The sequence below is a fragment of the Pleurodeles waltl genome, chromosome 1_2 (assembly GCF_031143425.1).
Source record: "Pleurodeles waltl isolate 20211129_DDA chromosome 1_2, aPleWal1.hap1.20221129, whole genome shotgun sequence".
Lineage (NCBI taxonomy): Eukaryota > Metazoa > Chordata > Amphibia > Caudata > Salamandridae > Pleurodeles > Pleurodeles waltl.
The window spans coordinates 1,193,314,722-1,193,342,482 of NC_090437.1; the positions used below are offsets into that span (position 1 = coordinate 1,193,314,722).

A 27,761-nucleotide genomic window follows, 5' to 3' on the forward strand; every position below is an offset into this window, starting at 1 on the left:
CAGCACAGAATCTTGCAAAAAACATATCATTCCATGTGCTTAGATAACAGTGCACCTCCTACAACATAGGATGACAGGAAGTCAATTCAAGGCATGGAGAGTCGAAATCAGGAATCATGCACTGCAATCCTACGAAGTGCTGCACGGGGCAGAAAGCAAAATAAACCAGAAATTCTGCCTAAAGGTGCCTCTATACTGTCAGGCATATTGGGACCTGAGATGGGTAAAAAGGATGACATGGAACATCCGGGGTACAATTCCACAAGCCTATCCCACCCCGACGCAGCTCAACAGGGGGCAGAGGCTCCTTATCTTCATGAAATGCGGAAGTCTATCATTCAGCTTGTAAATTACTTTTACAAATAAAGCGACCTCGTGAATCTTCTTAACCCAGGTTATATGAGACAGTACCGACGCAGTGCACTAAAGCGCAAGATGCAAACCTTCACCACCCCACTGCAGAAGAAAACCAGTGGGAGAGTGGTCGGGAGAGGATAGGGAGCTCAGACATGTCATGCAGGATTGCAATGCACAGTGTCGGCCAATGGTGTGTGGCTAAAGCAGGTGTCGTGTGGTCTAAGACCCATTGACAAAAGCCTTGTATGGATGGGCATTCACAGAGGATATGCACTATGTCACAATGTTGTGTATCGCATCTCCAGCAAGCAGATTGGGGACCGAGTTTGGCCTTATGCAATTTTTCCGGTGACCAGTGCCACCCATGAAGACCATTATAATGTTGTTCTTCAAGTGGGATTTCCTTAAACCCTTATTGTAGTCACCCAGGACAAGGTCCCATTCATCGTCTTGGCATTTTGTTTGGAGCCTGTAAGGCCACCATCTGTCACAATTCACTCCCTGGGCTCTTAATCCACCATCAGGGTGGCTAACTGTGGGGTGTTCCAGTGTTCTAATAACCTTCTGGACCTTCCACTGTATGCATATACTGATTTCCAGGCTCTTGATAGTATTCGGAAAGTCCAGTTCACTCCTGATCCATGCCATGTTTTGTGGAAGCACAGTCTGTTCATGCAAAAAACTTTAATACTTATAATGCCCTGCTCACTACTTCATCCCCACCGCTGTGGGTCAAGGACGTGTGTAGGAATTCAGTACCCCTGTTACAGGCAGGTGCTAGACTGCTCACACCTGAGGCATGTGATCACAGTGAGCCTATAAACCCCAGTTTCCATCACTCAAGCATTGCTCATTTATAGTGTTCCCGTCTGATTGACCCTTTCTTTCCTGAGCCTTGCTATCCTACTTTCCAGAGTTTGTGACCCATAGGTAATCCTTGTTTCCTGATCTGTAGCAAATTCCTTACTCTTTGAACTAGCACTGCTTGCAGTGCTATCTTGCTTTCTGATTGCTAAGCCAGCACTATTTTAGTACATCCTTGATCCTTGCACTTTCTCTCTTTCTGCAGTTACCTTTTTCCTAGTTCTTGCATTCCCTTCCATTTACCTTAGCCCATGTTCTAGTTTGCTACCTTCCTGTTGTCTTAGCTTCCAGTTTCCCTGTGTGGTTTGTTGCTTGCTTCTGCCAAATGTGACCTTTGTTTTTCGTTCTTTCTCCTCAAGCACTCCTTGTTAGTTCCTCGACTATCATGGCTGTGCATTTTAGTTCTACACACCTGTTGTTTCTGCCTTGCGTGTCCCTATTCGATTGCCAAGATTCCTGAGCTGGTAACTTATGTGGTGTTTCTTATCCACTGTGAGAATTGTCTACATTACTTTTATAACATCATAGGTATCAGCTCCATGGACCCTACCTTTGCATGTATATCCTATCTGCGGATATTTGCAGCCAGTATCTGTAACAGTAATTGTGGGTGATGAACTTACTGAGCTTCAGTCTTACCACGTGGAGCTCCTGAGTGCTTTACCCCACATTGCCTTTAATGGTAATATTGTTATTTAAATAAATTGTGTACGTCCAACCTGGATGTAGGTCTAAATGCCGAATTACCTCGAGTATCTGTTCTTTCTGAGCTTTTTTTGTTCCCTTAGGCAGAGTTTCCTCTTTGGATCCTCTTTTTCCTGTGACTCCTTGTATGACCTTGAGCAGCTCTCTACCCAATATTCTGCTTACTTTTCCTACCCAGTCACCAGTCCTAGCCAGAGTCTCCCTGACACTACTGTTGTAATGTGTTGAGTAAAGGGAATCCACAATGGTAGCATACAGGCCCACTACTGTACCTTGAAGTTTTTCAAGTGCATGAGTAGTGAACAATGGGTGACCTTGGAAGTTTTTTGGGGTTGACACTTAGGCAGGATATGAGCACATGTAACAATTATCTATCATGCCTCCTTCCCGTGCCCGAGAGTCCCCTATCGCGCAGGGTAATCAAAGGTTTTCTAGGAGCCCTGAGTAAACATGTAGTCTAGTGACTGATTTTATAGCATTTCCATTAGGACCAGCTTCCAAGCTGTATTTTAGAGGAAATCGTCTCAATGACAGAAGCAGAGGAAAGGGGTCTGGATTTAAAATGTTCAGCCCTTTTCCAGGGATGTACTGAACGCTGTAATGGAAATGCAAGTGTGCCCATAAGTAAGACAGCTGAAGCAGCCATTCCTCCATGTTGTTTTTGCGCTTTATAGTAGGCCTAGCCAGTGGGTACGTGTTCCAGTTTGGCACTAGCTCAAAGCAGACCAGGCGATCTGAATTACATTGTGTGTAGTGGTTAAATGGGGGGAGTATAGGAAGCAAATCGGGGCTGTTTTTCAATGGGGCTATTGCGCTCCTCAAACAGAATACGAAATCAGAAGCGAGAGGACTGGGTGTATGAGCATGGAATTATCAATGGTGAAAACAGCAGGTCTAGCTTATTTAAGTGTTTGTGTTAATACAGCTCACACAACACACACGCAGTCTACCTAGTTACACACAACCAAGCAGACATATACGCACACAGTTAAATAGATGGCTCAACCCTGGTTCCTACAAGGATGGATAAATAGGGACACATTATGGTGGTGGATAAATAAACGAATGCATGCTTGGGAATTAATCCCTGGACAGCGTTAATTAGTGTATAAAAAGAACTTTGTGCAGCCCAGTGCATACCAAGGCTCCGACAACTTGTGTGTATGTATCTCACGCTTGCATATCCTTTCCATAGTCGTTTCCCCCTTTCAGACTAGTCTCTTAACTTTCTCTTCCTCCTGCGTTCTCCCTCTTTTCTCGTTCTCTAAGTCTAAATCCAAAAATGAAGAAAAATTAGATACTACCTAAAAGGTAATGAGGGTGATGTGAAGTTTGTTTTTGGAGATAGATATTGTTTATTTGGAAATCGCTTCACCACAATTTATGTCAGTCGTCCTACATTGAAGGCCCTATTTAGAAGCGGATTCCGTATATTTAGGATTTCAAAAATGTTATATTTTCACAATTGGATGCAGGTTGCAATTTCAGAATGATACAGAGTCATTTGTGCCCTATTTGAAACCGTGTTTAGGTCCGGCTGGAGATGGCTTTAACTCTCTCTAATGATTCCTCATCCATATACAACCTGTGCCAGAGGGTCGCAGGTGGAGGGCCCATGCACTCACCGAAGGGAACAGGGGCTTATTCAACAAGCACTGACAAAGCCAAGAAGTTGGCTCTGATTCAGTAGATTTACTAGTAATTGGGTACTAGGTACGCCCTTGCTCCGCTTTGAGTCTTGGAGGGAAGGTTCAAGGTGCAGGCATAAAGGGTCGACGAGCGGCTAGAAGGACACTGAAGAGGAAGAAAGAAGTTGCTATGCTCCTGTCATCATTGCAGGAGGGTGTCAGCTAAAGAGATTCTGAATATGCTGTTTCAGCATTTCAAGCTTGAGGACACATGGCAACTTGTAATTTGTAAATTGTATTTACATAGCACGCGCTGCCCCCTGACGAGTGCTTTGTAGCGCTCTACTCTGGAACCCAAGATGAGAGGTAAAAAGCGAGCGTTTTTGTGTAATGTCGTGCTACAATGGGCAGACTTTTTCAGAGCCGCAGTTCCACACAGTAATTCATCTTCATCCCCAAAGAGTATTCGCTGTTTTCTACAGTTTTGTTCTCATTAAACAAATGACTCCCGTAGAGCGCCTAGTGTGAAGCGACTTCAGGTTGAGAGAGGGTGCTCATGACGGGGCGAGAATGAGAGCTGTGGAGCAGAGGCTGAAGGCAGTGCTAGTTTCTCACAGTGCCAGTGGAGCACAAAGCTGATCAGATAGCAAGCCCGTTCAATCTTGGCCTTCATGCCTCTATGGCCACACTTGCGGCCATTGAGAAAGAATGGAAGAGGCCCACAGCAGTCGGAAATGAACAGCACCAAGGGAAAAGAAGAGGCTGTGCTTTGGCAGGACGCTAGGCAGAGAAGAGTGTGTTTCTGTGAGAGGTGGGGAGGATATGGAGAAAGGGAAGAGGCACAAGGTGTGCACACATAAGGGCACAGTGAAAGCACAAACATAAAGAGGAGCTCTGCAGATGAAGGACTTCAGGGCGATGGCAGGAGACAAAGGGCAAGAGGCTTGCAGAGAACAGTGGCGTGAAGGGGGGAAAAGGAATGGCCAACACTCTGAGGACCACCACCCCTTCCACAGACCTTAGTGATGCTTAATACACAGCCTTATATTTTCTGAATTTACACGTTCTTTATGTTAATTATTGACAACAAAATCATTATTACTCATGTATCTAATACTCCTAACATGCACTGGCAAAGCTCACATGTCTAGCTTGTTTTATGCATATGTGTTTAGTTAACACCATCTGTGTGTGATTCACAACTCTAGTCCCTACAAAGAGTTATAAGTTCAGAGTTTGGGTTTTAATATACTAACACATGCACGATGTTGTCTATGTCTGGGCTATCATGAGTTATATTTGTCAGACCTAATGCCTTTGCTTGTTCTCAGACGATGTTGTTCTTCTAATCTTTTTCAGCGACATTGATAGCGAAACTACTATTCTCAGAATGCAAATAAATGGCAAACGTTCGGTAAAAACGTTACTCTGGTCTTCAAAAGTTAAGTATTTTCACGGTGTAATCAATGTAGTACACAATGACATTCGGGGCTGCAAAGGATCAGGGACCGCAATTCTCGTTTGCCTTTAACAGCAACATAAAAGGTGGAGAAGATATATATCCTTAAATGCCCAAGGCAGTAATTGCACGAAGAAGCCCTGCAAGTGCTGCAAAACAAACGTAAAGATGAATATAAGGAGCGCATGCTGTGTTCATTCGCGCACTATTTGTTGCATCAAAGACCGCAGCAGGATGAATCGATGATGCTGCTCTCACAGAGTTGGGGGTGAAGATGTTTTTCACTTTTACTAAGGCTGAGAATACTTGGGTCAGTCTTAAGAGAACAGAGCTTAACTTTGAATGTTGACCCCTGTGCGTGAGGTTAGCTAGATTATTTTCTGTTTCAAGTGACAAAATCACTTACATTGTATATCACTGCAGGAAGTACACGGTTAGCGTTTAGATTCTGTCTCAGCCAAAAATCCTCTTGTTTATGCTACCCCAATGACAGATGTCATCATTAACCAGCTCCATGGTTCTCATGTTATTGATGGGCCACAACCTAGCACATTAAACTGTAATCTGGAAATATATCTCTGTAGCAGGGACTGATACCAAACCGGGGCGTCGGCCAGTAAATACTGAAACTATTATACCCTTGCGGGGAAAGTAGCCATGCTTTAGCAGTTCGTGGGAGTCACTGCAGGACAGGTATATTACACACTTGTAACTCACTTCAACACCACATCTAGGCCACACTCAAGTATGTTTCTATTCAGAATAAACATTACACAATATCGCAGTTCTGATACAGGAAAGTCACGTATCACCAACGTATTAAGGGAGTCTTGACATCACTTTTAAAATCAATTAGAGCAGGGCAATTTTGGAACAAACTTTAGACAACTAGCACGTACACACTATTACTTAGAAACAGAACACAGTCAACCGTATCTCACGTTTACGTGCTGCACTTTCAGTGCTAGTCAGGGGGCATAAAGATAACACTAAAACTTAAAGCTCCTATTTATAAATGATATAACCACCCACTGAGGGGGAAATGCACCCCTGGACAGGTGCAAATCTTGATTGACACTCAATCTAGCCTATAATTATATATAGGTTTGGGTTAGTTACACGAGATCTGGCAAACAGCGAAACTAGTCTGTAGACAGAACAAAGCTTAGTCATCTGCTCTTTGCTATTACCTGAACCAAAAGAAAGACACACAGCAAGAAGACGCCACCTAGGTATCAAGGGGTACTGCAAAGGACCCGAATACTGTGCGAGAGCACTACAAAAGGACCATGTAAATGAATACTTTGAGGCTTGTATCGTTTCCACACACACACTTTGCGTTGCATCAAAAGCGGTGTCGGTGGAAGGATCCGGTGCTGCAACATTCACAAGGAAATGGGGCGTATGAAGCATAGGGGTGGAGATGGGTGTACTCGGGTCAAACTGAGGACAGCACAGCAGACCTTCTGTCCCCAATGCATGAGCGTAGGTGGAAAGGCTGCATCAGCGGACGAAGTACTGATAAAATGTTGGATGTTTTTTACACTGATTTATACTGCAAATCAGCTGCTGTAAGCTCTCAATAATGGACACTGCTAACGCCGACATACAATATGGAACACCGCAACACATCTACCAACTTACAGCAGATGCTAAAACGCTATCTTTCTATTCTATTTGCCTTCCATGTGCAAAGATACACAATAAATGTTACCTCATTCAGGGGGTGGGGCTGGGGCTGATGAAATTTATTTTGGAAAGTCATCACGTGCTTAGGTATCATCAGTGTTTACACCGCCATCCCTCTTTCATTCTCAGAAAAAATACAGATTTGAAATGTGCTTGTGTGTTAAAGAATAATTCAAGGAGTGATCCTGGAGCTTTTGAGAGATTCTGGGTCTGGAAAGAAGCTGTGGCTGGAAAGAGATGCTGAGGCTGTAGTGTTGCTAGTGCTGTGGAGAGATGCTGGTGCTATTGATTACTGCTGAAACGCGCATAGGCTTAGTTCCTACTTTTGTTGGTGCAGAGAACTAATGATTTGGTTATTATCAGACAAGACTGAGCGATAACTGTGATCGAAATAACAGGATTATGTTATTTTGAGTTGTGTTACCGGCTATTGCCGAAAGAGGAAATGTTTATATCTAATTGTAATCAAATGTTTTTGTGAGTTTTAAAAGTTTTATATGTTAATTGTTGTGCTATCACTTTTGTTCTGTCTTGTCTTGTGTGGCACTTGGTCCTTGAGAGTCATTGTGGTTGCATATCTGTGTATTTGTATTCATTGTATTAAATTGTTTTTTAATATTCATGTATGAGTCAGGTTTATATTTGCTTAACTTCCCTGTGTTATATGTGTATATCCATAGAGTTAAGATATTTTAGTTTTTCTTTCTGTACATACACATTTAATAAATATTATCTTTGAATCCATTTCTATAAGTTTTTGTTTTGTACTTTTTCTTTGCAAATGTTGAACATTGGTTGTAGCACATTTTCTTCTTGTTTGTACTCAAGCTATTGAGAGATGCAACAGGGACCTGTAAATAACTTTGCACTTGTATAGCGCACTACTCACCCATTAGGGTCTCAAGGCGCTGTATGCATGCCGCTATGGAACCCCTCCTGGCTTTTCCCTGTGAGGTGCCCACTCGTGGGTACCCCCAGGGTCAAGCCAGGTATCCAAGCGCTGTCGGGCCATTGTGGAGATTAAGCAAGCTATTGCCCAGAGTTACAGAGTGGGACCCATTAATTAGATTAGGCACTGAGGCGAGAATTATCTGGTCCAAGGGAATTGAGCCCAAGACCTGCTGAGGCGGGACTTGAACCCTGGTCCCGGGCCAGATCTCTGCATGAGGGTCTGTCGCTCTAACCATTGTGTCACACTTCTCCACAGCTGCTGGGCTGGAAAGGACCGCAGAGAAAAATGTGGCGATGTACAGAAATGCGTGGACAGTGGAAAGAATGTACGACTGTGAAGAGGTCATGGGGAAGAGGACAGAAAGTACAGTTGGGATAACTGCTGCTGTGGAGCTATGCTGGCATTACGGAGAGATGATGAGGCTCCGAAGAGATGTTGGTGATGGTTAGATGATGGAGTTCTAAGGGGAGATGACAGAGGCTATGAAGGGATCCTGAAGCAGCAGTATGCTACTTGGGAGATGATAAACTTCTTGTATTAGGGAGAAATACCAGCACTAATAAGTGAGGAGGTGGGCTAAGCAATTCAAAAGAGATGAGCGTGCAGTGGCGAGAGGAGGTTGTGAAGAAATGAGTGGCTGTTAAGAGATGATTGTGATGTGGATAAATGAGGACTGGGTAGGGCAACAATTCAGAGCGAAGACTTTGAAGAGGTGCACGTGTTGTGGAAAGCTGTGGCAGTGAAGTAATGAAGGAACTGTGGAAATGTGTGCCAATGAATACTAGAATGAGGGGGTGTGGAAAGATCGGGCAGTAAAGACATGCACATGATATGGAGAAATAGGGCAATCGAGAAATACAGCGGATGTAAAGAGAAGAGGTGATGAAGAGATGGAGGGGCAGGAGAGAGATGGGAAATAAAGAGATGCACAAGCTGTGAAGAAAGAGTCTAGAAAAGATGCAGGGGCTGAGGAAAGATGTGGCGGTGAAGAGATGCATGGTATGTGGAAAAATGGAGCAGTGAAGGAATTCAGTGGCTGTGACAGTGAAGAAGCATGGGGGTTGTGGAGAGATGGAGAAGTGAAGAGAGGTATGGATTGTGGAGAAATGGGCTGAAGAGAGATGGGCAGTGAAGCGATGTAGAGAATGGGAAGTGATGAAGTAGTAAAGAGTTGCAAGACGACAGAGAGAAGGTATAATGAAGAGATGCAGGGGCTCCGAAGAAATGTTCCTACACAGGCCATACGAAGATGAAATAGGCACATTTCACACTCCTGATAAAGAAATGGCTGAAATCAAGCTGTACTTTCTACACATCTACGTGCAGATAAACAGGCACCAACCGTCTTAAACGAGTGGGCAGATCGAGAGCAAAGCCAACCACCGAACAGTGGTGTAACAAACCTGGATCCCCCTGCAAAGACCATTAAGGGGGCTCCCCACCGTGCTCACTCAGGCCAGGTGTTATGCTGTGGTGGCCCACTGGAGCTTGGGCCCCCCTGCACCGCAGGGGCTGCGGGGGCCTTTGTTATGCAAGTGCCACCAAAGATGGCAGCTGCATAATCACTGGGATCCTGGGACCGGCACAGGAAATCCCCTTTAATCATGCATGTGGGGAAAACATCAACCACGAACGCAGCGCTCCCTTGCTGCCTTAAGGAGGGGTGGGTTAATTCTGTTGACTGTGCATTACGCGCAGAAGGAACAAAAAATGGCTCTCCCGGACCTGCCACATGCTGGTGATGGTGGACCCGAGACCAGAAAAGGAAAACTCGCAGGACCGCGATGCTCTGTGCTTGCCAGGTGTGCGTACAGCTTAGTTGGGGTAGTGACGCCCAGAAAGACCCCGGTAGTGGCCCAGACACTGAACTATGAAGGCTGTGATGCCGTTCTTCATACCACTAAGTAGAAAGCACCTAGCCTGATGGATAAAGCCCAAGTACTGTTGTTTCCGGATTACACAATCTCGGTTCCAAGACAAAGAGCCGCCTTCCATGCCATGAAAAGACAGTTGCACACACTGAATCTCTCCTACGGCTTGCTATTCCCAGCTAGACTCAAGGTACAAACAAAGGAGTAATTTCTTCGAATCTGCTGAGGCCACCTGGGACTGGTTGGAACACATCTTCTCATGAACTCCCAAACCAAGTGTAGGAAAGTGCCCTTTTGGGCATGGTCCCCCACCCCCCCAACACACACACCTTTTGCCTGATATTGATGCTGACTAGACAGAGTGTGCTGGGATTCTGCTAACCAGGCCCCAGCACCAGTGTTCTTTCCCTAAAAAGGTACCACTGCTTCCACAATTGGCACACCACTGGCACACAGATAAGTCCCTTGTAAGAGGTACCCCTGGTACCAAGGGCCCTGTGACCAGGGAAGGTCCCCAAGGGCTGCAGCATGTATTATGCCACCCCAGGGGACCCCTCCACAAGCACATGCACACTGCCACTGCAGCTTGTGTGTCCTAGTGGGAAAAAAAAGAAAAATTCCACATGGCACCCCTCTCAGTGTACCATGCCCACAAACCACTGCCTGCGGCATAGGTAAGTCACCACTCTAGCAGGCCTTACAGCCTTACGGAAGGGTTCACTATACCACAGGTGAGGGCATAGTTGCATGAGCGATATGTCCCTACAGTGTCTACGTCCATTCTTAGACATTGTAAGTGCAGTGTGGCCATACTGAGTATATGGGCTGGGACTTGTCATTATAAACTCCACAACTCCATATTGGCTTCACTGAAGTCTGGGAAGTTTGGTATTAAACTACTCAGCACAATAAACCCACACTGATGTTAGTTTTGGATTTATTGAAAAATGCACCCAGAGGGCATCTTAGAGATTCCCCCTGCATTTTAGCCAAACTTCTAGTGCAGGACTGACTGGTCTGTGCCAGCCTGCCACTTCAGACAAGTTTCTGACCACTTGGGGTGAGAGCCTTTGTGCTGTCTGTGGCCAGACAAAAAAAAGTCTGCACTGGGTGGAGGTGCTTCACACCCCCCCCCAACAGATACTGTAATACCTGGCAGTGAGCCTGCATGGCACAAGTCTCTTGTTACAGTGCCCCAGGGCACTCCAGCTAGTGGAGATGCCCGCCCCAGGACAAAGCCCCACTTCAGCAGGAAAGTTAGGAAAAACAAGGAAAAGTGACCACTTCAGTTGGGACAGCCCCTCAGGTGTCCACAGCGGAAGTGACCCCCTCCTTGCAAAAGCCTCCATCTTGGTTTGGAGGACAGGGACCAATAGGGTAAGGAAGGGAGGACACTGGAAGGGTGTAGTCACCCTCAGGGACATTAGCCATTGGCTTCTGCCATCTGATCCCTGTAACGCCCCATAATCCAGAATTTAATGGCTCCCCTAAGCCTTGCTCGTAAGATTCCTGGCAACCTCAAGAAGAAGACAAGAAGGATGACTGCTAAACTGACCCCAGCAGAGAAGACTGAAGACACCAACAGATTTGGCCCCAGCCCTACAGGCCTGTCTTCAGCTTCTGAGACCCTGCTATGAAATGGTGACGCATCCTGCAGGACCAGCGGCCTCTTAAACGCCTCAAGAGGACTGCCTGCACCCCAGAGGACTAAGATCTTCTGTGGACAGCGGCCATTGCCATGTCCAGAAAGAAACTGCAGCAAAGGACCCCAGAACTGTCTTGGATCTGCAAATCCTGCCCACTCTGCACCAGACGCCCACAGCCCATGTCTAGGTGGCCCAAATGACTAGAGCTGGCCCCCAGTAGATTCTGACCTAGTGTTCAGACTGGGTTGATCCCTCTGTCCAACATGATGATGCCTGGAGCCTAAATCTGGAGGGCCTCCCTGACCACAAGAGAACCATACAAAGATTCCAGATGCCTAAAGGTACATATGAAACCCGCATCCCCCTGAAACTTGCCTAAACCCACCAGGTCTGTCCTCCGAAGACGAAGGTACTTACCAACAAGTAGGCCTGATTCTGAGTGCCCCCAGTCTCCATAGGAGACCATTTTAAATATACATCAATTTTGAACTCTGCACCCGGCCAGCCCATGCTGCTGGTGTAGGAAAGTACCCTCTTTTTGGCAAGTTGCCCCCACTTTTTGCCTGATGTCAGTGTGTTTTGACTTTGTGTACTGGGATCCTGCTAACCAGGACCCTAGTGACTGTGCTCTCTCGTTTGAGACATCACACGCCCACATTTGGCATACTAGTGCCCCCATATAAATCCCTAGTACATGGTGCACAGGTACCCAGGGCACCGAGGCACCCGGGGTTCCCCATGGGCTGTAGCATGTATTCTGCCACCCATGGGAGCCCATGCAAAATATATCTGCAGGCCTGCCATTGCAGTCTGCGTGAACAGGTGCATGCACCCTTTCACTACAGGTCACTGCACCAGGTCACTGTAAGTCACCCCTATGGCAGGCCCTCCTATCCCAGAGGGCAGGGTGCAAGAACCTGTGTGTGAGGGCATCCCTGCATGAGCAGAGGTGCCTTCACGAACTCCAGCTCCATTCTCCTGGACTTCATGAGTGCAGGGAAGCCATTTTATCTATGAACTGGACATAGGTCACTACATAATGGTAACTCCAAACCTGGGCATGTTTGGAATAAAACATGTTGGAATCATACCCCAATACTGTTGCCAGTATTGTTTGTATAATTCCATTCACTCTAGGGGCTCCTTAGAGGACCCCCAGCTTTGCTCCTACCAATTCGAAGGGATTTTTCGGGCAGCCCATGCTGCTGCAATCCTAGACAGGTTTTCTACCATCCTGTTGCTTGACCAGCTCAAGCCCAGGAAGGCAGAACAAAGGATTTTCTTTGGGAGAGGGAGGCAACACCCTCTCCCTTTGGAAATAGGTGTTACATGGATTGGGAGAGGTAGCCTTCCCAAGACACTGGTATGCTTTGAAGGTGACATTTGGTGCCCTGCTTGCCTAAACCAGTCTGCACAGGTTCAGGGACCTCCAGTCCCTGCTTTGGTGCAAAACTGGACAACGGAAAGGGGAGTAACCACTCCCCTGTCTATCACTACCCCAGGGGTGGTGCCCAGAGCTCCTCTAGGTGGCCACTTGATTCTGCCACCTTGAATCGAAAGTGTCAAAAAGGTAAGCCCTTGCCTCTTCATGCTAGACAGTACCCCGTGCACCACATCTCTTGCAGCTACCAAGGGTTGTTGGCATCTCCTCCATGGGATCGTCAGGCTCCATGTAGCCCCCAGCACTCTTCCCTGCGATGTAAAGCCCTCTGCGTGCTTCTCCTGCGATGAAGGAATCCTTTCTAGGTGTGCTGTGTGGGCCTCTCTGCGACTCCTGTGCTTGCTGACTGTGGGTCACCTGTGGGGTCCGCCTCCTCTTCCTGTGACTCTTCTCACTGCTGAGGGTCACCCGGGACTCCCCTCTGTGGGATGAGTCCTCCTGGACCTTGCTGGTCCCCGGCAGCCCCACATTTCTTCTCCAACGACATGTGCCTTCGCCAAGGCTTGTTGGTAGTTTTTCTACACCACTGACCGACTGCAATCTTTCTTCCGGCATGCGACGTCGACTATCACTCAGGAACTCTTTAGTTGCTCCAGTGCTGCACTGCTGACTGTCTTTGTTCACCGTCAACCTGGTCCTGCATCCACATACAGATGGGGTAGTGGCTCCTGCCACCACGGGACACTCCAACGTGAACTGGACTAGGTCCCCTTCTTTTCCAGGTCTCGCTCTTCCAGGATCCACCTTTGGTCTCTTGCAGTCTTGTCTGGGTCTTGCAATATCCTTCTCTGAAGTCCTTTTGGTGGGTTTGGGGAGAACCAGGTAATTACCTTTCTTCTTCTGGTCACTGGGGGGCACTCTGGTACTTACCGTATGGGTTTCCTATTTTCTCAAGCTCCCCTCTACCGATTCCACTTCCTTGGGTGGGGACCTGACCTTCGAATTCTACTTTCTTAGTATGTGGTTCGGTCCCTCTTTAGGGTCTCCAGTACTTATTACTGCTTTTACTGTTTTCTATTGTCTTTGATGCTAATTACTGACTTCTAATGTGCATATTATAGTGTGTTTACTTACCTCCAGGTGCAGTATTACCTATATAGTATTTTAGTATTTGTGTTACCATAGTAAAGTACCTTTTATCGTAACACTGTGTGGTTCTTTCATGTGTGTAAAGTGCTGTGTGACTACAGTGGTATTGCATAAGCTTTGCATGTCTCATAGATAAGTCTTGGCTGCTCATCCACAGCTACCTCTAGAGAGCCTGACCTCCTAGACACTGTCTACACCTAACTAATAGGGGATACCTGGGCTTGGTATAAGGTGATAACACCGCAGGTGGTGATCACACACCAGGTCAGCTCCCTACAGCTGGTGATGGGTGTTTTGGGTTAACTTGAACCCCAACCTGCGGACATCCTAACCCCCCGGAGACTGGAACTGTAAGTCTTGTACTTACATCAAAATTATACTAACTTTTTGTCCCCCCCCCCCCCAAGAACTGTTTCTGAAAATTGCACTGTCAACTTATAAAACTGATATTTGCTATTTCCGTGAAAACCCATTCAACTTGCCAAATTGAAACAAGTGGTATTGATACATATGTTGGATACTTACTTGCAAATGTACTTACCTGCAATTTGAATCTTGTGGTTCTAGAAATAAAAAATAACAAAATATATTTTTGCTATATAAAAACAATTGACCTGGTGTTAGTCCTTTAGTCTGTGCTTCATTTATTGCCTCTGAGTGTACAACAAATGCTTTGCACCACTCTCTGATAAGCCTAACTGCTCTACCACACTCCCACAAAAGAGAGCATTAATATTAGCCACATTAGCCTCTGTTAAACCTCTGGGGAACCCCTGGACTCTGTGCAGACTATATCTCATTTTGATATAGTATATACAGAGCCAGCTTCCTACACCCAGGAACTCACAGTCTCTTCGGCCCAAGACACAGTGATAAAGATGTGAATTTGAGCAACTAATGATGGGCCTATAGCTCCGATGCCAGGGCAGGCCTTGGAAAACCAACCACGCCAGCCACTGCAACCTCCCTTTGGAGAAGACCGATGAACTACCACTACAAGCTCCTCAGCGGACAGTGCATCTTACTCAGATTTGGAGACAGCCAACAATTTGCTGGGCTGAAGGTTTAGTAAGTATAGTAATGTTGGAACTGGCCGGCCTGGGGAAGGCAGGGGGATATTACTACTACCCCTGAGGACTGAATGGACATGATGCCCCCCACAAATTGTCTTCTACAGTAAGGAATGATGGGTAGCTCCAGCGATAATTGGCGACCACGCTAATGATTTCCTATATAACTCATACTATCAAGATTGTCACTGAAAATCCGGATTCATGATTAAGACGTGTTTCCCCTCCTTTGTGATCTCATCAAACACCACTTGGGTGTCAGATTCCGGTCTTGGACTGAGTTAATTGACTTCCATAGAGTTAGTCACTGTCGCTTTAGAAATGTTTGTTGGACTTACACAGCACACCCCACAAGCAAGTGCACAAATTATTCTATTATTGTTATTATGTTAAGTTACACAATTTTGGTCGAACTGGTTCACATCGCTGACCATGTATTGGGGGGGATTGCTGTTTACGTTCTTGTTTCATAGACATCGATCCACTTGATTTATGCAATTTATACCACCTCCTGTATGCTTACATACAATTCCTCATACTTTAACACGTTGAGGGATAATGTCTGCTGCATGCCATTACAACATAATCACCTGGACTGTCTGAGGCATGGGCTCTATACACAAACATCTTAGACTACTTGCCCAATTACATCACAGACAGGTGCACATAGGAAAGTCACCCCACTACCTCTGAGGCCCTCAAATTACATAACAAATGGAGGGGGTCAGATTTTTCACACCACATATTCCTCCTTCACGCGGGGAGCAGCTGTGTGGGTTCACACTGGGGCCCCCTTCATGGCCCAGGACACTAGGATTGATGCACAAGGTACATATGCCCTACTTGGGGACACCCTAGACGGGTAACCGGTCATGCTGGGAAGCATGTACACCCTGAATACAGAACAAGACATATTTCTTACACACCTGCCCATGGTCTTAGCAGACTGGAAACCATACCCTTGGATCCTGGGTGGGGATTTTATTGCTGTACTTGATGCAGACTTAAATCGTTCACATCCTCCTTTGCTGGGTACTGGCTCGATTCGCTAGGCCAAAGCCCTACAGAACTGGAATACGGAGTTGAACATTAAAGAATGCCTGGTGTAGCCATAACGTAAGAATGATAGCATGTTCCTTCTCCCGCTACATGCGCATCTGGATCAAATACTTTGCACTACATCGATCCTGAATAATATTACCCACACTAGGTACTTAGGAAAAACCCTATCTGACCATAACCCACTGGAACTGACACTGTCCTGGGGCTGAGTACTGACTCCTATACCCACATGGCGCCTACACCCAAGGTTACTAGAGGACGGTGCGACCTGTGAAACTCTGGCTAAAACAATAGATGAACAAGTTACTTACCTACGGTAACAAATTATCTGGTAGATACTCTACCTAGCTGTAGATTCCTTACCATAGAATTCCCTGGCGTCAGCTTCGAATCTGGAATTTTTCTGCTGAGCTGTACCCTGAGCATGCCGTCGGGTGGCGTTGTTCGGATTTACGTGCGTCGTCCGGCTCCGCATGGCGTGGCGTCGTCAGCATCGTTGGAGCCGTCTGTGACATCCCGGTCTTCTATATAGGCACCACCCCAGCAAGCATACGTCAGTTCTTTTCCACAACTTCCCACGCCAGAAGCGCAGAGTCATGGAAGAACCAACTTTTTTCTCATTGTCTGAGCAAAAAGACATGCCCTGGAGAAAAGGTAAAAATCTGAAAAACATAATATATATCTGCAGAGCGTGGAGACTTGGGTGGGTGTAAGGAATCTGCAGCTAGATAGATCCTCTACCAGATAATTTGTTACTGAAGGTAAGTAACTTGTTCATTTGATAGAGACTTCTAGCTGCAGATTCCTTACATTAGAATAGATACCCAAGCTAGAGCTCCTGGCAGTGGGCTGCTTAGATATACTTCACACAAGGAAGTCCTGCAGGACCGAACGAGCAAAATATCCCTCTCTTCTAACCTGGCTATCCAGGCAGTAGTGTCTTGCAAACGTGTGCAAGGAAGCCCGTGTTGCCGCTTGGCAGGTGTCTAGTATCAGCACGCCTCGAGCTAACACTGTGGTAGCAGCTTTCCCTCTGGTAGAGTGAGCTCTCAAGCTCTCAGGAGGCTGCTTCTTAGCCAAAGCATGGCAAATGTTAATGCAAAGAACGACCCAGCGCGAAATGGTTGGTTTCTGGACTGCCCGCCCCTTCTTTGCACCAGCGTACCCCACAAATAGTTGGTCATCCACCCAGAACTCTTTTGTGTGGTCAAGGTAGAATAATAATGCTCTTTTTGGGGTCCAGCCGATGGAGACGCTCCTCTTCTTTAGAGGGATGCGGTGGAGCAAAGAAGGTGAGCAGGGTGATATTTTGACCCAGATGGAAAGGGGTCACCACCTTGGGGAGGAAAGAGGGACCGAGTTCTGAGGACTACCTTATCAGGATATATCGTGAGATATGGCGGTTTCGATGTTAAAGCCTGCATCTCATACACTCTCCTGGCAGATGTGATCACCACTAAGAAGGCTGTTTTGATAGAAAGCAGCCGGAGAGGACAATTATGTAAAGGCTCAAAAGGAGCACACATTAGAAAAGTAAGCACTAGATTAAGATTCCACAGGGGCATCACAAAGGCGTAGGTGGAAACATATGTACAAGCCCTTTTAAGAATCTCTGTACAATAGGAGACTCAAACAAAGACTGTTCATCAGGCAAGCGAAGAAAAGCCGTTAAGGCAGAAAGATAGCCCTTAAGAGTCCCTAAGGGTGAACCCTGTTCGGCAAGTGACAGAATGAACAGAAGGATATTAGAAAGAGAAGAAGAAAGAGGATCAATAGACCTCTCTGTACAAGAAAATGTTTCCAATGGCAGGCTTAAACCGTCCTAGTAGAGGGAAGCCTGGCTGCCAGAATGACATCACAGACTTCGGGAGGGAGGTCATAAACCATCAACTGCCGCCGCTCAATCTCCACGCATGAAGTCGCAGAGTTAACAGGTTCGGGTGGAGAAACTTCTCCTGCTGCAGCGACAGAAGATCCTTCTGAAGAGGCAACCTGATTGGAAGACTGATGCTCATTTTGAGAAGCTCTGGATACCAGACTCTTCGTGCCCAATCTGGAGCCACTAGCATTACTTGGACCCGGTCATTCTTGATTTTCTTGAGAACTCTGTGCAGAAGTGGTATGAGTGGAAAGGCGCAGAGGAGGCCTGAGCTCCACTCGCGACGAAAAGCATTGCCTAGCGATAGCCGCCTTGGAAATTCCAACGTGCAATACTGCTGACATTGCGCATTCTCTTCGGAGGCAAACAGATCTAACTAAGGCACTCCCTACTGCTGAACGAGTCCTTTTGCCACCTCCGAGTGGAGACACCATTCATGATCTGCTAAGCATCGCCGGCTGAGTTGCAGTACCACATTGCAGTAGTGTTGTATGTGAACACCTGCACTACCTTCCCTTTCAGAACAGGAAGAAATGCCTTTAATGCTAGCTGGATCGCCCGAAGCTCCAACAAGTTGATACGGAGTCCAGATTCCGCCGGAGACCAGAGGCCCCTGATCTCCACTTCTCCCAGATAGCCACCTCATCCGAGAAGTGATGCTTCTGTCCTAGATCTGGGACTAAAACGGATAGCCGACCTAATTATTTTAAGACTTCTTTTATATTGGGTAAGGCTATGGACTGTCCCCAAACTAGATGCTTACAAAACCTCACTTTTAGACCTGTTAAAGTGTCCTAATTCAGCCACTATCCCGTGGGTCAAGCATGTATCTAGTTGGGTTAGCAACCTGGGTCTAGGAGACTATTAGGAGAACCCCCACAAACTTGAAAAAGTCCATTCAAAAGTGTTGAAGTGCGTTTATTGGTCCCACGAGAGGAATGATTTCATTAGTCGTAAATCTTGTGGTCGCCTAACCAACCTTTTTATTGACATCAGGTGGTACCCACAGTTTGAATTATATCTAGATATCACACCAGATATTTTAGGCAAAAGCCTATATGCCAGATTCCGCTTTGGGACCCTGCCATTGAAGACTCTGATGTGTAGATGGGGAGCAAATGCAGTAAATAACATATATGTCCTTTGTGTGGTACCACCTCTGAAACAGTTGAACATTTTATGTTTTTTTGCCCCACGTACTCATCCCCTAGGTCCAAGTGGATCTGTAATATGTGTCGGGAAATGGGAATAAGGAAATGTGCATTAGCTCTGAGGATTTTAAAAAGTCATTGTTCTAAAGTTTTAATATACGCTGTTAGCAAGTACTTATTGGCAGCATGGCGTATACGCAATTTTTATGTTAGTAATGGATTTTAAGAACTGTTGGATGAGACATTTTTAGATGGGGTAGTGGGGTGACCTTTTAATTGTTAATATGATCTTAAAAATGAAACTGTATTTTATATTTGTATGATGATATTTATTGTATATTGCTTTGATGATCAGTTGATCGAATAAAGCTTGTGTTTGAAGGAAGGATGCATCTGTCACTACTGTAAAATCTAGTTGGGGAAGGGATAGGAGTCTGCCCTTGACCCAATCGCAGTTCACTAACCACCATTGCAGATCCTTTGCAGTTCCCCTCCGAGATCTGAACCATGTCGGTAAGATTTCCCTGATGATGTGCCCACTGGAACTTCAGTTCCCAGTGCAGAGCCCTCATATGCCATCTGGCAAGCTTGACTAATAGGATGCAGGAAGCCATGAGTTCCCACAGCCTCAGAGTCTGTCTCACCGAAATCCAGGATAGAGGCCGAAACATTGGTATCATAACCTGAATATCCAAGACTCGCTGCTCGGGAGGATAGGCCCAATACTGCACTGTGTCCAGAACAGCTCCGATGAAAGGGAGCTCCTGAGAGGGAGTCAGGTGTGACTTTGGAACATTTATAGTGAACCCCAGAGAGTGCAAGAGGTTCGCCATCGTCTGGAGGTGGGTGACAAGACCTTGAGGCATCGTAGCCTTCAACAGCCAGTGGTCCAGGTAGGAGAAAATTGAAATCCCTAACCTGTGCAGATGAGGTGCCACCATCACCATGACCATCACTTTTGTGAACCCCCGAGGGGCACTGGTGAAAGGGAGCAAGGTAAACAAAGTGCTTGTGGCCCACCTTGAACCACAAGTAACGCCTGTGTACGGGCAGGATGGGGATGTGAAAATACGTATCCTGCAAGTCCAACGCTACCATCCAGTCTCCTTGGTCTAGAGCAGACAAGACCTGAGCAAGAGTGAGCATCTTGAATTTCTCCTTTTTGAGGAAGAGATTGACGTCCCTTAAATCCAGGATAGGGCAAAAGCCCTTGGTCCTTTTGGGAATCAAAGTAGCAGGAATAACAACCACTGCCTACTTCTGACATCGGGACCCTTTCTATGGCTCCCTTGGCCAAAAGAGCTGTAACTTCCTCGCGGAGGAAGGCCAAATGATCCCTCATCAGCCATTGTTTTACTGGAGGGTTAGATGGAGGGAAAGACTGGAAGGGGAGGGAATAGCCCTTCTGTATGATCTGCAAGACCCATTTGCCTGCTGTGATGGACTGCCAGTGAGGGAGATGAAATTGAATCCTCCCTCCAACCGGACAGATATGGTCTTTGCTAAACCATACTAGGAGGGCTTGGGCGCTGCGGAAGAGGGGGGCAGTGTGGTGGCCAACCTCTGGCCAGATCCTCTGGATCCAACGCTACCACAACCTTGTCCTCGCACCGAATGCTGTGAAGCTGGAGGACGGTGGCTAACTTCTGGCTGGCGTGGTACCGCGCCCCTTCTGAAACCTCGAAAGGGACGAAAAACAGACTGCTAAGCCGGCATTGAAAGGCCCAAAGATCTGGCCATAGCTCGAGAATCCTTGAACCTCTCAAGTGCAGAGTCTGCCTTCTCACCAAAAAGGCGAGAGCCATCAAAAGGCATGTCCATCAAACTAGACTGGACATTCTCCGAAAAGCCAGTAGAATGTAGCCAGGTGGGGCGACGGAGGGCCACTGTCAAAGAAATCGCCCTGCCCAGAGAGTCGGTTGTGTCCAAGCCACACCTAATAGTAAACTTGGCTGCATCTCTCCCAACCTTGACAGCCTGGGTGAGAGAATCCTGTACACCCTCCGGGACCTGGGGCAGCACCTGTGCCACGTATCCCATAAAGCATGGAGAAAAATGACCCGATAGGCAAGAGGTGTTTACTGACCTCAGCGCCAGGCTGGAGGAAGAAAACAACTTATTTCCAAATTGTTCCAGCCTCTTGGATTCCCGATCCGGAGGGGCGGAAGGGAAGGCACCACTGAAGTGGAGGCTTGGACCACAAAGCTCTCTGGGGTGGGGTGTTGGGTGAGGAAACTAGGGTCATTTGGAGCAGGTCTATGGCGGTGGCCGATTATCCTACTCACAGGAGCCCCTGTGCTGGGTTTGGACCATGTTCCCAGAAGGACATCCTGTGAGGGCTTCATTAAAGGGTAACATCGGCTCCGATGTAGCAACCCCCGGCTGAAGCACCTCCGTCAGATTAGTCCTGACTGGCACCGTAGGCAAGTCTAGGTCCAAGACCTCAGCTGTCCTACGCACCACCATGGCATAAGATGCACCCTCCTCCGTAGCCACAGCAAGAGGAAAGAGCATGCCAGCATATGGAAAAGTATCCAGTCCACTCGCCAGTCCTGTTCATGCTTCAATCCATATTCTAAAGGGTCCTCAGACCTCTCCCATTCCACTCCTGTGCCTGGTTGTTCTGAATAAGCCTCAGGCACTGATCTAGGCTGAATCGGCGCCTTTGAAATCGGAATCGGCATAGTACGACTTCGATCTAGCTCCAAATCATCCGGAATGAGTATGGGGCTACCACCACCAATGGGCGCCAGTGGTGGTGGGAGCGTCGCCGTTGGGTCCCCTGCTGACGCCCTGGGACCCGAATATCCACCCGAGGGTGCAGCCCGCTCAAGAAAAAGGCGCATAGCCTTGTAAAATTCTTTGATTTGAGCGGGGTCGCTCCGGTCTCCGGAAAAGGGGGAAGACGCGGAGTCGGCCCTGGCGATGACGCCGATGTCCCTCAACGCCTCGTCGGCTGACGGGCATGGCTAAGTCGAAGTCTGCATGGACTTCTTCTTGTGCCTCTTACCTGAATGCCCCGAAAACCTCGAATGCGAGGAAGATGACTTGGGGCTCCTGGAGCGGTGCCGCAACCTCCTGCTAGAGTGGGACCGTAACCGGAGACGGCTGCCGGGCTGCTAGAAACTAGCGAGATCTCTCTCTCATAGCCTTAGGAGCTCTGGTCCGAAAGTCGAAATAAGACATGGAATCGTGGTGCTTTTCAAGGGACCAGAGAAACACCTGGTGTGGATCCATAAGAGACATGGTGCGATGACATGCATTACACGGTTTGAATACCATCTTTCTCAAAGACATCGTTCAGACCGTCGAAAAAAGGGTAGCTCTTCCCGGATCTGTGCTTAACCGGCACGAAAGGAAAAAAAACTGACATATGCGCCCCAAGGTGGTGCCTATATAGAAGACCGTGATGTCACAGATGGTTCCAACGACGCAATGCGGAGCTGGATGATGCACGCGGATCCGAACGACGCCACTCGACGGCGCGTGTAAGGTACCGCGCAGCAGAAAAAATCCAAATTCGAAGCTGATGCCAGGGACTTCTAAGGTAAGGTATCTGCAGCTAGAAGTCTCTATCAGATGCCTACTGTACAGAGAAAAGTAGGCATCTGATAGAGGCTTCCCCACTAGTGGGGCCATAATACTTCCTTGAATATGCGTCGACTGTATGTTATTATGGATGGTACCCAAGTCCACTACCCATGGGCTGGATGCCTTTCGTTGGATCTACAGCAGGCATCTGACACCCTGGGGTGGGACTACATGCTGGCTGCCCTTCAAAGATTTGGGATCCCTTCCGGGTATATACAATGGGTCAAATTGTAACACCTCTCCTACTGCGAGGGTGCATACGGGTGCTAACATCTCAGACACATATCCTATTTTCCGCTGAACTAAGTAGGGCTTCCCCCCGTGTCCCCCATACTCTTTGTGATAGCATTGGAACCGCTGGCACAGGGACTTCAACAAGGGGCACAACACTGGGGGACACTCATTGGGCGCACAATCCTTGCAACGTCTGTATATGCAGATGACATGGTACTGTATTACAAACATCTTCACACAAATCTCCCCATGGTTGCACAGACATTCAGTGATTTTGCAAAACTTTGAGGATTCCACATAAACTTCGACAAGTCACATGCATTTTTATTTCCAGATACATGAATTGGACCAACCATACCCTTTGGTGATAAATCCATACAGGTGGCACAACTATATTTAAATACTTAGGAATTCAGGTATACAGAGAACCAACAGATTGACTGGAAGGGAACCTACAGATGGCGATCACATCTCTCAGGTCACAGATTAACTTCTGGACCATATTGCTATTGTCGGTGGCAGGCCGGCTTGCACTTGCCAAAATGGTGATGCTCTGGTGCCTGCTCCAGTTTTTTTGTGAATTTATCAATAGTGATTCCGGGTTGTTTCTTTAAATTGTTAAACACTCGTCTGATAGATCAAAGTGTTGGGCAGTGGCAGGAGAAGCGTAAGCCTTGCTAAGCTACAGCTCTCTTGGGATGGGAGCCCCAGACTTTAAAGCATATTGCTTAGCAGTCCAGCTGCAGTGGCTTTCCTACAGGTTAGCCAGACGCAACCTTTACAAGTTTAATTACACACAGGGTGTGCTGTAACTGGGTAAACTGCACAGACTGATTTGCCCGGGTACGAGTGCCTCCCTATAAGTTGCTCTGACGTACTGGAAGATCACTAGGAAATACACTGCACCGGCAACACCATATGCTCCAAATATACCACTGCTAGCTCTTCCAACATCAGTTGGTACAGTAACGAACGGTGCTTATATATTTGGAAGCAGGGTGGGGTCACTAAGCTCTGGGCATTGTTTAGCAACTGTTTCCTTTTGCAGCACGCCGATTTTACTTATGCACAGAGCCTGACTCCATAGTCCTAACATACACTAGTATCAGGAGATATATAAAAAATTATTGGGCTCCCGAGGAAGCGGAGCCGCCAGCACCCGAACATGCACACAACGGGCCTTGTTAGACATCTGACCAGATGGTTATACTGGGACCAGGCACATTTATTGACCTCGCTAACACCCCTTTGGACCTGATGGGAAGAGGACCTGGCCCCAGACCTCAGAGACAAACAACAGTCAACACTTCTTCGATATCCCAGAAGAATTTCCCGCAACTCCAAATTCAAAGTTACCAGGTCTCCATATTACACTGTGCATATCTCACACTACACAGGCTTCATACAATATTTTCAGCTGTCTCATCTGCATGTACCTGATGTCTTGACCAGATACTGACTTGTTAAATATGTTGTGGTCCTGTCCTGTGCTATCCTCATACTGGACACAGATCCATACTGCCCTAACGGAACTCGCTGAAAGGAATGATTAGCAACTGTTTGAGAATAGGATACTGGGTCTATATCTTTGTCTAAGGGTGCTGAGGTGATGGTGCGCTTTGCTGATTCGGCACTACTATTAGCTAAGCGGTTCCTAACTAGGAGATGGAAATCATCCACAGCACCTACTGTGGCCCAGTGGAGGGAGGAGGTAGAGAGATGGGGTCTGGCAGAGAAGTGATGCACTGCGCCAAGAAGAGTACAGGGGATTGGGAAAACGACTGATAGCACTGGAATGGGACACACTTTTAGAGTCCTTTAGGACCCAAGAAACAGATGATAACTAAACGTGCACTCCAGACTCTGCCCTGTGACACTGGATTTTTTATGCTCCTGTGAGAACGCCTTTGCCTGGCCTCACACCATGGCAAGAGGACAGCTCTAGTCTATGGCTTAATGAACATGCTACAAAGCACTACAACCACCGGTGCACTGTAAAGATATCAGGTATCAGGCTGTACGGCCGTTGCTACACACCGCTATCTATGCTGCAACCGATATACATATATCGGGTTGATGTCTAGTTGTGGGGGGAAGGTGTAGGAGGCTGGATCAGTTTATGGTTAACAAGCCTGGGCAAATGCAAATAGCTGATGCAAGCAAGATTGCAGGTTTTGGAGAACCAGCAAGGTCCTAATGACTCGACCCTTGAAAGGGAGTCAGGGCAGGCCTTCAGGAGGAAGGAAAGCCAGTTGAAGGAGCCCCCACGAATTAATCAATTGGCAGCAGGCACAGGGGCTCCTGCACTGGAGTAAACTGGTTAATGCAAGGAGGGCACTAAATGTGCCCCCTCGAAGCAGTCTGGTGGTGCTCAGAGACACCCCCACCCCAGCCCAGTGACACCTGTTTCTAATTTCTAAAGGAAATCCTTTGTTCTGCCTTTCCCTGCCCGAGTTAGGCTCAGCAACAGGAGGGCAGAGCAGTGTCTGGGGTCGGCAGCAGCACAGAGTGGCATGCCGACCCTGCAAGGCTGTACAGGCAGACATGGTGGATCCCCTAGGGAACCCCCAAAAAACATGGTCTCAACCAGCACTGGAATCAGTGTAGTTGCAAAATTCTAAATGTTTGATAACAAACATGAGTAGGTTCAGTGAAGCCATTTTGTAACTGGACATCTCGTGTTACCAGTGTCCATTACAAACCTTAAGATGGCTTCCCTGCACTTACGAACCCAGACAATGGAGTTTGGAGGGCCCTCACACTGAGAACCGCGTACCCTGCCTTTGGGCTGAAAGGCATACATTATGGGTGACTTATATGGTCAGAGTCCAGTGGCCATGATGTAAGGCAAACCTTATATCTGGGGGAAAGGTACATGCACCATTTCACAGAGTATGTAAAGGCAGGCCTGTACTCACAATTTTGCATGGGCCCCTATGGGTGTCACAATGCATGCTGCAGCCCATACGGGACCCCTGTTGTACCAATGCCCATGGTACCTAAGTACTATATACTAGAGACTTACATGGGTGCACCAGTATGCTGTGGAGTGTAAAGGTTTAACAGCAATCAAATTTAGAGGACAGAGCACAGCCACTGGAGTCCTGATTAGCAGGATCCCGGTATACTAGAGTCTAAAAACAATGACACCAGGCAAAAAGTGGGGGTAACTATGTCAGAAAGATGCTACTTTCCTACAAAGGGAGAAATTGTTTTATCCAGAACCAAGAGTATACCATAGCAACTCTGATGTTAAGGATGTCAAAAACTGGTCCTTACTCTCCTAATGCCAACTTTATATTTTATGTGTAATATGACCGGTATGCAATATGTTTCTGGATCTGGCTATCGCACTGAATATAAGAGCCTCTCCTGCGTTGGAGGGACTGGTTGCATCTAAAAAAAAATTGCTTTTGAAAAACCAATAAAGTTTGTGGTAAAAAAATAAATAAATAGTGTGCAGATCTACATTTCTTATGTCTTACAAAGAAGACTGGCTTTATCCGGAGTTCCTCCACACTCATTTCATGCTGTGTGAACCTCTTCACCATGGTGCACTAAGCCGCCTTCCTTATACTGACTGAATAATCTGAGACATGGTGCTGCTCTCTGAAAGCCAAACACTGATCATACCGTCATGTGAATTTGCCAACTAATGCACAATCAAGGGCGCCTCTACATTCTTTTATCATTAGGACTCCTTGGAACCTCTCCAGGAATAGAGGGACACCCATAAAAACTCACTGGAACCTCTTGAGAAATAGAGGGACACCCACTACCTTCCACACACTGACAGATGGAATGATTTGTTTCCCACTCAAGTAGAAACACAAAAGACAAAAATAGACCCACTGAGTCAAGCCAAAGTATACAGTCTAATGTCAATTAAAATGCAGTATAGCACTGGTGGGGAAATGAGCCTCTGGCCCAGGACTGTCTTAAGGGGCATTTTGAGGGGCAAATATAGCCGAGGAAAGGGAAAGAGAACTTGTTCATGCTAACGAGAGATTTTACAGTCTTGAAACTGGGTTTGCTTTTAATTAATCTCATTAAACCCCAGCTTGACCGGTTAGTCAAAACTAAGACAAAATTGCCTACTACCACAGAACTCAAACTTGTGAGATAAATGGGCTAACCAGGTGTAATAATATTTGTGTTTTGACCACTGACTCCACGTTGCACTTAGCCTAGCAGCACACTGTCACATTAGTGACCACCAAATTGATTTTGCCTATTGAGTTTATTTTAGCATTAGCCACCACCACTTTAAAAGCTGCAAATAATTTTCCATGCTCACATTATAGAATGGGCTCATGTTTTTATTTTGCGTGTTCTTTTCTCACCAAGTGCTTAGGTTGAAAAGAATGTAGTATGGCGGCACGGAACGGTTTTGTTTTGATTCAGGGCACCTTGGGATTTTGGCCAAGGCCCGACGTGTTCTTTGCAAAGCTGGCCTAAAGTAATCAGCATTTTTTGAAAAATAAACTTATGAGGAGGTCGTTTCTAGAATTCTCCTCTCTTGTTTGTTCAAAGTATAAGAGGCCGAGACCAGATGGACCGGGGAGTGATTCAGATCTCAGACATGCTCAGGACGCTGAGGTGTGTCATCCTTCATGTGAGGATAACTGATCTTTCTCTCTCCATTATCGATTCTGGGATGTGGTGATCTGATGCTGATAGGAGGGAGATGAAGCAGATGCGCCCAGGCCTCATGGTGATGCATACTTTTTAAATCATTATTTGCTTTGCATTATAATATAGATGCATATATTTGTTGTGTATATTGCAGTGGAGAATCCTTTGTACATGTTTTCATTTCATTGCTGTGACCATTTTTAAATGTGCACTTTCAGCATGCTAGTCTTCCTTTACGAACCTTGCAAAGTGAATTAATAAATGTTCTCTTTAGACTAAGAAGCGTATTCCAGAGAGTTTTGTCAGTGCATGAGTGTTTTAGCTCGGTCATTAGTGAAGCAAAAAAAACAGGACAACCAGTTCAAATCCCACAGTCCATCGGCTTCATAGGATTTTGAATGTTGTTAAATTTCTAAATACTTTCAAAATATGTGGGAC

General features: G+C 46.7%; 1 protein-coding gene across 2 annotated transcripts in view; it reads right to left on the bottom strand.

Annotated features, from left to right (window-relative positions):
• The window catches only part of HTT (huntingtin), a 1,416,422-nt gene that overhangs the window by 510,690 nt on the left and 877,971 nt on the right, over positions 1–27,761 (bottom strand). The window lies entirely within an intron of this gene.